This window comes from Crocodylus siamensis, chromosome 6, assembly GCF_052110815.1.
Source record: "Crocodylus siamensis isolate JL-2025a chromosome 6, ASM5211081v1, whole genome shotgun sequence".
Lineage (NCBI taxonomy): Eukaryota > Metazoa > Chordata > Crocodylia > Crocodylidae > Crocodylus > Crocodylus siamensis.
Genome location: NC_143400.1, coordinates 33,973,228 through 33,983,233, shown reverse-complemented (window position 1 = coordinate 33,983,233; position 10,006 = coordinate 33,973,228). Strand labels below are relative to the sequence as shown.

Sequence of the window (10,006 nt, the reverse complement as noted above, 5' to 3'; positions counted from 1 at the left end):
CACTTCCTTCCAAAGGCCAGAGACGTGCATGCTGTGAAGTTCCTCTCCGGCCGTCACAGTGTCAGGTTCCCTGCTTGGCAGGGCCTGTGAAATCCTGACTGACAGTCGGCTGTGTGCCCGGGGCAGCTCCTTGTCACTGCAGCTGATGGGCCTGGCATCCCAGCCTCGCTCCTCGCCCTCGTGCGTGTATGTGTGCAGCCCCTGTCAACCAGCATCACTGCTGCACGCACGACCCCGCAGCCGTGCTGAGACCCCTCGGTGCGGGGCGAGCGCCACCGAATAACAACGCGGTCCCGGCAGCCCTGCCGACCTCCCTGCGGCTGTCTCGCTGTCAGTCGGTCCTCTGCCCACCCTTGGTAGGGGAGGAGTGATCGAGAACAGGGACTTGGTTAGTTATTTTCGCACCGGACTTCACCGTCCTCCCAAGCAGGTTGCCTTGAAGCCAGTCAGGGCTTTGCCAACTACTCCCACGTCATTTGGGAGAGAGACTGGGCCACAGACTGGGCACCTGCTCAAACCATGCTTGAGGCAGTGGGGCATGGACTCCTGCAGTCCCCAAAATGTTAAAGCCTTGAAAACATTGGTCTCTGGGCCCCTGGATGACCACTGCGAGAGCCTGGTGGGTTGGGCAGCTGAGAGCCATGTGCTTGCTGGGAAAAGAGATTTCAGGTCATGAGAACAGCAAAGTTAAGACAAGCTTTATCTTAAGCAGAGGGTCAGACTCACTCAGCGCCCAGCGGCTTCCATGGAAAGACCTCCATGGCCTTTGGGCAGGGCGAGAAAGTGCTTTGTAACTGGGTCTTGACTCTTCCAGCTTGTTGACCAAGTGCCGTATAGAGCAGGGGCAGGCAATTATTTCAGGTGGAGGGCCGCTTGCTGAGTTTTGGCAAGCCATCAAGGGCCACATGACAGGCATCCAGGGCACTAAATATTAATTTTCTAAATTTTTTAGGGGCCCCGCAGGCCTGATTAAATGGCCTGGCAGGCCGCATCTGGCCCCCGGGCTGCATTTTGCCCACCCCTGATAAAGACCCATGGGAGATGGGTGGGGAGGGGTGATTGAGCTTGATAGGTCAGCTCTGGAAATGCACTTGAGTTTTGCACATCCTATATCCTCTAGGCAGACGAGCATTAGTCCCCAGTACCGACTTCGCAGCAGCAGGAAAATATTTATTTCCATATTGCTCCTTTTTTTAAAATAAACCCTAGGCCGAGGATAACAAGGTAAAAATGCTACCCTCACCCATCCCCCTTCTGACTTCATTGGAACAATGTGCAGCTGGGGCCACAGACCTGAATTATTCATTAGACAGGAAAGAAACAAAAAGCGCAATGTAAATTCATTATTCACCAAGGAAGTTTTGCTCCCAGCACCATGGCAACACTTCAGACGCAAGGAAACGATAGGTACTTTAATGCTGCTGCACTCAGTGGTTATGTTCTCTGACGCTCTCTTCTGCAAAAGTGTGGCTTTATATATAATAAAATGCCTGAATCTGGCTGAAACCAGCATCACAAGAAGGTACAGGCGTTCTCACCCTGACTTAGCTCAGGCTTTTTTGAATTTTCCTGCAACAGACTGCTGCAAATACAAGGGGATTTGGCGAGGGTGAAAGCAACTACATGAAAACAGGCCCGGGGCCCCATGAGGAACACAGCCAGAAAACGGGCTCAACTCCTGCAGAACGCAACCGATCTGCAGGCAAGCTCCAGCCATAGGATGACCTGAGCCGCTCTGCAGTCCTGCGAAGTGCTGCAGGTCTGATACGGGGGCAGGAGGGAGCACTGAGCCCAGCTTGCCTTGCAGTGGGCTACCAGGGGGCAGTGCTTGCACCCGCTCTTTGGAGTCGCAGGGGTGGGTGATATGTGGCTGGGGGCACCTGCACCATCCTGCTTTCTCTTTACTTCTAAAAATGAATTCAGGAGCCTACAAGGAACGAAAGGCAGCATTATGCTCTTGTGACTTGGGGCATCCAAGAGAGGCAGAAGAGACCCATGCTTTTGGGCAAGGGACCCATGCTTTTGAGTTCACAGGAGCCATGACGAAGGGCTGCGATGGGGTAGGGCGTGAGGACTCGAGTGGCGGTCAGAAAGATCTGTTAGTGACCAAGCAGTTCAAGGGAGCTGAGGAATTACAAGCTGCCAACTAAAGGGGAAAAAAGGGGCACAGCGGAGTTCTGGTGGCAAGCCAGAGTGGCCTGTTGCAGCCGGGTGTGTGGGAAGTGAGGAGCAATGCACTGTGGGATGGCTGGAGGACAGACCCAGACCCAGACCCAGACCCAAGGCACAAAAGGCTTGAAGTGCACACGTAACACTGCACTGGTTCAACACAAGTGGGGACCTGAACACACACATTACAGGCAGGTCACACTTCACAGGGCTACTGCTAGAAGCCCGCAACCTGTCCCATAACAAGTGACCACTGTCTCCGAATAGCCACCCAGAGGAGCCACCATGCCACGGGAGAGAAGGGCACGAGGCTTGGGTCCTGCTTGCCAGGAGGTCCTGCCCTCATCGGGTGCAGGAATGGGAGCATCATCCCTCAAGAAAGCGGGCTGGAGCCAGTTAGGAAGGGGATCCAGCTAAAGGGCCGTGGGAGATTGTATAAAAGTCAGCAAAAGGCCCGAGCCCCAACATAGGGGCCTAATGCTCCCCGTGGCAGGCACTTTGCCCTTGCTTGGCCCCTTGGGCAGGAGTAGACAGAAGATGCTGCTCAAGGCACAGCAAACCCTTTCTCCAGCACTGGGAAGGAAAACGATAACACGCTGCAGTGGTTTGAAGAATGAAAAGAAAATAAGAAATGCTCTCGCGCCCAGGCGCTCCACTCACGCCCGCACACTCGCACCGGAGACGAGCCACGTCCCCAGGCCAGAGGAGAGAGCTCGGTGCCGCCAGACGCTGGAGCTACATGTTCCCAAGTTGTCCTCTGCTCCAAGGGGGCAAGAAGATCCAGACCCAACTGGGTCCCACTGAGTAGCCAGACCCCAGAAGGGGCAGCGGGGAAAGGATCTGGACCCACTTACAGGGCCGTCCTTCATGTGAGCCAGGAAGGGCATGGACAGGGCCAGCAACACAGCAAGAGAGACCATACAGGGCAGTGCACCCCTCAGGACAGCCTAGTTCCCTGCACAGAGGAGGCCTGGCACCCTCAGCGCAGGGCAGTCCAGGGGCCCAGGCATGGAGGACAGGTGTGAAGCCAGGTGAGGAATAAAGGCAAAGCCTGAGCCCATGTCCTGGGAGGCGGTCAGAGACGGCCCCGGTCACAGGAAGGTCACAGGGCTCCAGCTGTACAAGGAGCCAGTGGTCACCCGGCATGGAGGTGCTCAGTCCCCAGAGGTGCACACCCAGCTGCAGATGGTGGGCAGCTGCTAGTCTGCCAGGCGGAAGGACATGGGGCCTGCCGGACTCAGCAGCAAAGATTTCAGGGGAAGATGCACACGTGGCCAGGAGGTCTGGGGGCCGAGTGTCCGAGGGAGAGGAGGGGACCACTCTAGTGCTCAGGAGAAGCCCAGAGCCAAAAAGCGCCCCCTCCCCTGGTCTGAAGGAAGACGACAGGTTTACGGTTTGTTTTGGATCCCGTGCTTTGGTTTTCTGTCTTTCATGGGTAAGAAGTTTTGCTGGGAGGAATCAAAACTGCTTTGTGGCCTGAAGCCAGGGCTGGACTCATTCAGCTGAAGAAGCTGGGAAGGAGATCCTCTTACACACCCCAGGACCAGCGGCAGCCTGATCACCTACAGCCGTGGGCTGGATCCCTGCAGCGCAGCATGCGAATGATGCAAAGAGCGTGTCCTCCCCGCCCCTTGCACCATGCAGGCAGCCTCAAACGGGCCCTCTCACCTACAGCCACTTATTCACATGCACAAAACCACTGATGTCTTGCACAAGCCGCTCCTGCAGCCCCTCACCCCTGGCCCTGCACAAACCCCGACCTCGGACACGGAAACAGTGACCTGCTCCACCCTGCGCGGCACGACCTACACGTGGCGTCACCGCCGCCATCCTGCACTGACCAAGCACCTGCACGGACACCTCACGGGCACCTTCGTCCACAGGCGCTGCGGCCACCTCCTGGCCCTGTCCTTGCACACGGGCAGGTTTAGCACTGGTCACGGGGCAGTGGGGGTCCAGGCACACACAGGGAGTGGGGGAAAGGCTGGACGCCACCGTGGACTCCCCATTGCTGTTCACCCCCTGTCCCCATGCCCTGCACAGGCGCTGTGTGCTGCTCTCCTCTCCTGGGCAGTCGCTCTCCTGCCTGGTGTCTGTTGCACGCCTGGGTGAGCGTCCCAGTGCTGCGTGTGAGTGTGTGCACGTCACTCCCAAACGCCATACAGAAGAGAAATGAGATGGTGCCAGGTCCCCACCCCAACAGCTGCCCCAGGACAGAGGGACTGGCCACAGTGCTCCCGCACCTGCGCTGAGGGGATGCGGCACCGTGTGGGGACACCTCGACGCCTGCATGCGTGGCATGTGGGCACATCCCGGCGGCACAGGGGCACAGTGGGGACAGGCCACGCTCTGCCCCCCAGGTGTGTTACAGCAGACCAGAAGCTGAATACAGGAGACCCTCGCCATTCGCGGGGGATACCTTCTAGAGATCCCCGTGAATGGGGAAATCCGTGAATACTGTACTGCGTTCATGCACGCCGTCTGGTCCACGAATGGCGCATGTGGCTGGGGGGCATGGTTGCGCAGAGCTCCTGCAGACGCCACTGGCGCTGCAACAGTGTCATCATGCTGCACCATGGACATTCGAACCCGCGAGTGCCAAATCTGAGAATAGCGAGGGTTTCCTGTATGAGCCAGCCGTTTGCTCTTGTTGCAGAAAAGGCCCGACCGCCTCCTAGGTTGCATTAACAGGAGTGTCGCTAACAAATCCTGGGAAGCAGTTCTTCCACTCGATTCAGCACTGGCGAGGTCTCACCTGGAGCACTGTGTCCAGTTTGGGCATTCATCGTTATCCCCTGGTTGACCAGCACACCCCAACCCCAAGTCCCTGCCTTACTAGCAACAATCACTTGTGTTAGTCTGTAGGCACCAGACTTTGCACTTCATACATTTCTACCCTCCACAAGACACTTGCATAATCTCCCTAGCACTCGACTCAGCTCCTGCCCTATGCAGCAATGTCTCCGCGCCGAACCAGAAGGGCTGTCCTTATCTGCCGTTTCAAACTCAGCCTCAAAACCTGAGCTCAAGGAGTCGCTCCAAGGCACTCAGTCCTCAAAGAGATCTCTCCCGGTAGCTGCAAGAAGCAGAAGGTCCCCTGCCTGGCCCACTTCTGGGGCACATGGAGCATTTCCAGGTGTGGAGGAGCGAAGCTATCAGACTTAAAGTGCAGCTCTGAGCGTGCCCAGCTCAGCACCACCACCAACCAGCCAAGCACAGAGGTTCAGCATAGGTAGGCTGCTTGTTGGCAAATGCGTGACACAAGTCGCAACAGTTTGGGTCCCTTTCACTGATTCTGTAGCTGATGGAGAAGATGGCTGCTTTAGTTGGCAGCAAACCCTCTGTTGTGATTTAGGAAAGCAGGGGGCTACAGCAGCTTTAATTTCAAAGTGGGCAGCAGGAACTCTGTGCCACCCATAGACATGATAAAAGCTGTGAAAACGGGGGGCAGTATAGGACCAATGAACAAACATCCTAGGAGGGAGGAAAACCAGACCAAAAAAAATCCAGATAGGCAAAAGACATGAAAAACATGTCAAGACGGGCAAGGGGTGCCGATCCCTCATAAAAACAGGCAAAAATCAGGACAGTGGCACCTCCACCCACTTGCCAAAAAGAACTGCAGACCCCAGCAAACGTGTGAACACCTGGCTGCAGGGAGACACTGTCCTCGGGACCGTTTCTGCTGTATTTTAACTTAGACAAAGTTTTCTGCTGCTTATTTTGTTGCGTCTTAACAGGCAGATTTTTCTGATGTTTTGTCTTATGATTAAGATCATACATTGCTGTACTCAATAACCGCTCTCTTCAGAGAATGGGCTCTTCTTGCCCAAAATGTTGTCATGAATTCGATGCCACCACAGAAATGCAACACGGAGGTTAGGGAACAGTGCTCTAAGTCCTCCCACTATGGGGAAGCCATGCAGTCGTGGGACGTAAGCAGGGAGGAGAGTGGGAGCACAGGACCCCGTGATCAGCTATTCCCCTCGGTCCTCCAGGTATTCGGGAGTGGGGATGCACAAGGCCGTGGTACGGGATTCTTGCACATAATTGATGGAAACTCCTGGAAAAAGGGGGGAATTACTCTGCTGAGGGCTTTGGAGACTGGGCTGAACTGCCCCTCTCTGGGATGATTTGGGAGCGAGGAACTTTGCCACTGTACAGGGGCTGGACGAGATGACCCACGAGGCCCAGCTACTACAAGACCAATGGCTCAGCTCAGACCGCCACATTGCAGAGGCATCCGGGGACTCCCTAGGCAGGGCCGATCCCACAGCCACCCTCACCCCGACAGCTACCCCTGCACAGAGGAGCTGCTCGCGGGGCACTCACTCGCCTCTCGTTTCTCAGCTCCACACCACCCTTGTGCGTGTAGAGCCGAGCGGCCAGGATCCCATCCCTCTCCATCCTGTTGGCAGCCGTCCATGTCAGCTGCCGAGTGACCTCCTCTGGGCACCTGAAGAGTCAGGGAGGCACGGGTAATAGGAACTAGCTGGGAGCAAAGCCCAAAGGCATCAGCTGGACATTTCAGATGGTGGAGCCAGAATAGCAACCTCCCGCAAAGATCCTGGGCAGAGCGCGCCAGTGCGCCGCTGGGAGGAAAGTTGGGAGAGCCTGTGCATTCAAGCCCGGCTGTCTTTCCTTTCCACTACGGCACTCCTAGGATGCAGCGATGAGCAGCCAGATCTGGAGCGCTGGTGGGGATGGGCCCCAAGCCTGCACGCTGGAGCGAGATGAAGGCCATGTCAGTCTGCCTCTGCACCTGTCAGCTCCATGTTCGCATGGATGCATTCGCTCCAGCTCTTGGCCTGCAAAGAAATAACTCGCTCGCCACAAACGTACCGGGACTGCAGCCTAAGGTGGAGGGAGAGGCTAGGACATCATACCTGGGAGCAGAGCTTGGTCTGGTCTGGGCTGGGCAGCTGCAGGTCTCCAAAGGGGTCCTCCCATTTCCTGACGGCTCTGCAGGGGATGCAAGGAGGTCAGCATGAATGCCCACCCAGTGCAAGTCTGCACTGAAATCTCTACAGGAGCTCTGCCTTCCATCAGTAGAGCTAAACCAGACCCCATGACACACTGCTGTGGTGCAGCATTACCCCAGGACACTGTGGAGTTGCTCTGTGACCCCTTTCCTCCATGGACCTGCCTCTCACTCCTCAGCTGTTGCTCTGAGGGATATCCCAAGGTGTATATACATTATAAGGAGGTGGTAGTGCAAATGCAGGGCATGGTCTGGGCAGCACAAGTCTTGGGAAGCCTGACCTGGAGCCAGCCACCACCTTAGTGCAAGGGAAGGGGCCAGAAAGGTGGGCTGGTGACCCAAACAGCCTAAGGAAGAGCACAGCAGCTGTCCAGCAAGTCGGGGGGTCGGACTTGCTCAAGTCCCTTCCGACCCGACATCTACATCTATATCTACATCTATGAAATGGAGATGAGTTGCTGAAGGCTGGCTATAAGCTCTCCCTTTCCCAGCATGGAGGGGGAAACAGGTTCTGAACTGGGGTGTCTGGACCAAGGGCCGGGAGTGGAGCGGGCAGCCTGCAGAGGAGAAGGAAAACCCGTTCTAGCACAAGCAGGTGTTAGATCGGTGAACATTTCATTGCCTGTGCAGCAGGGATGGGAAAAATGCGGCACACAGGCCTCTCGTGCTCATGTCTGACTGCGCCCCCCCACGGCTCGCCGCTTCCTCGTGCCGCTGCGCCTCAAGCTGGAGGCAGTACGCGTGGCCCTGCCTGTCTGTGCCCTGCAACTGCTCAGCCCCGTGCCCCAGCCCTGGCCCTGCACAGGTGGAGCCCAGGCAGGCGCAGGATCCGGCCTGCCCTTGCCCCATGCAAAGATCTGGGGCCATGCGCTGTCACTTGGCTCTAAGTGCCGCGCACCCGAAGCAGCCGCCGGGCTCTGATTGCCCCACGACCCAGCCCAGCTGGGGCACACTCACTGTCGCACAAGTTGGCTACATCCTTCTGCCCCAATGCTCGGCTCTACCGGCTTCTCCCGTTCTTCCCGAAGAACATGCATGAGGCCTTTAGGGTTATGGCCATCGACTAGTTGAACTGGGGAGAACTGCGTCGACTCTTGCGGGGAATCTTGTAATGCAAATAACAGTGGCGTCAACACCAGATCCCACTTGCGGGGGTCATTCAATGTACACCATTGCATCACTGTCTTTAAAGTGCCATTCAGCTGCTCAGCTAACCCATTGGTTTGCAGATGTAAACGCAAGTCTTAAGGTGAGTATTTCCATCACCCTCGTGACTCTAGACATAAAATTTGTCCCTTGGTCAGTCAAAATCTCAGGAGCAATACCGACCCTGGTGGCCCACTTCAGCAGTTCCTCTGCGACCCTTGGGGCTGTGATTGATCCAAGCGGTATAACATCAGGGAAGTGAGTCGCATAATCAATAAGCAATCAATAGGTACTGATATCCTGTGCTAGTTTTTGGTAACGGATCCGCAATATCCAGGGCCACCCGAGAAAAAGGGGTCTCTGTTATGGGCATGGATTGCAAAGGGGCTCTTGGGGTCTACAATCCTGGGTCTTCTGGCACTCGGGGCACGAGGATCCCCACTGCTCTACAGCCTTGTGTAGATGTAATTTTGGGCAATTCTCACTTGGGTCTTACTCCTCCCCGTGTGGCCCTCCAGTGGGGAGGCATGAGCCAACTGCCAAACCACCCCTGAAATATTCCTGGTATCATCAGCTGGAGCACCTCTTTTCCTGTCCCCCTATTCCTCTGGATACAGTAGAAAAGATTTTTCCTTACCTCATATTAGGTGTCTCTTTTCGACAGGCCCTCTCCAGGGTCTTCCTCCATCTGGCACTGAAGTTCAGGATCATCACATTGTGCTTGCTGGCACGGGGTGGGACTGGCCACCCGCTCTGGGTCTACGCCCGGATCAGTCTCAGTTGGAGCTACGGCGATGCTTCTCCAAGCCATCCTTTGCCCCTACGTACTTTCTTCTACCCGTCTTCGGCAGTCTCTCTAGGCCATTATATATTGGCTCCCACTGTCTTCCGATAATCATTTTGCAGAAGGATGGGGCTAACCCCACCTTGAGCTCCTCCTGAGAGTCCATTACCCGGAGGGGCACGTAACAGCCTTCAAAATGCATTTCCCCTCCCAGGATACATGTCATTGTGATCAGCGAAGCCCAACGGACACCTCTCATTGAAGCCAAGTCAGCTCTTAGGAGCGACTGCGAACAGCCTGGGTCTAAAGTGGCTCTTGCTGACCGCTCCCCTATCCAGGCTGTGACGACCGGGTGCTCCCAACCCTTCGCCTGAACCCTGTCTGCAAAACTACAATCCATGGGTTCGCCACGCTCCTCTTCTCAGTGTCTTCCCCTGAGTGAAGGGACTGGACTGATGGGCTTACTTAAGGTACTGAGACCTTGGGGCTAGTCTTAAGCCATATGGCCTGTCCAACTACAGCGATAACATGCAACCGCTCGTGGTATGACCTTCGGTGGGCCCGGTTTCACGTGGCATATTCAGAGCGGGAGGCCCAAGACCTCGGCCGCGGCCCCTATTGCATTCAGATACAGCATAGGCTTCCGCATATGTGAACAAGAGGCAAGAGCACCACCTCCCCTGAAGTGGCATTGTCCTAAAACAAGTGAAAACAAAGATTTTTGGAACAGCACTGCCCTCTGCCAGAGACACGCAGGAAGTGCAGGACTCCCCTGCTTCAACTCCTTTTCAGGAAGGTAGATATTTAAGCAATTTTCCTTCCCTTGCTGGACTGCTGACATTTTAGCCCCTGGGAAAATGAGCCATAGTGGTTTCACGTGTTACAAAAAGCTTGCAGCTGTACAAAAGAAGAAAGGCCACTTATTT

At 55.8% G+C, this 10,006-nt stretch overlaps 1 long non-coding RNA gene across 2 annotated transcripts; it reads right to left on the bottom strand.

Annotated features, from left to right (window-relative positions):
• Positions 1-721: 721 nt before the first annotated feature.
• LOC149862276 (uncharacterized) lies at positions 722-9,613 on the bottom strand. 2 transcript variants are annotated; one of them, XR_016443280.1, is made up of 4 exons: positions 8,934-9,613; positions 8,108-8,255; positions 7,056-7,131; positions 722-6,977 (listed from the first exon to the last, which is right to left on the bottom strand). It is a non-coding gene; the product is annotated as an uncharacterized LOC149862276 (long non-coding RNA). The 2 variants fall into 2 exon arrangements; XR_016443279.1 differs by lacking the exon at positions 8,108-8,255.
• Between the last annotated feature and the right edge of the window lie 393 nt (positions 9,614-10,006).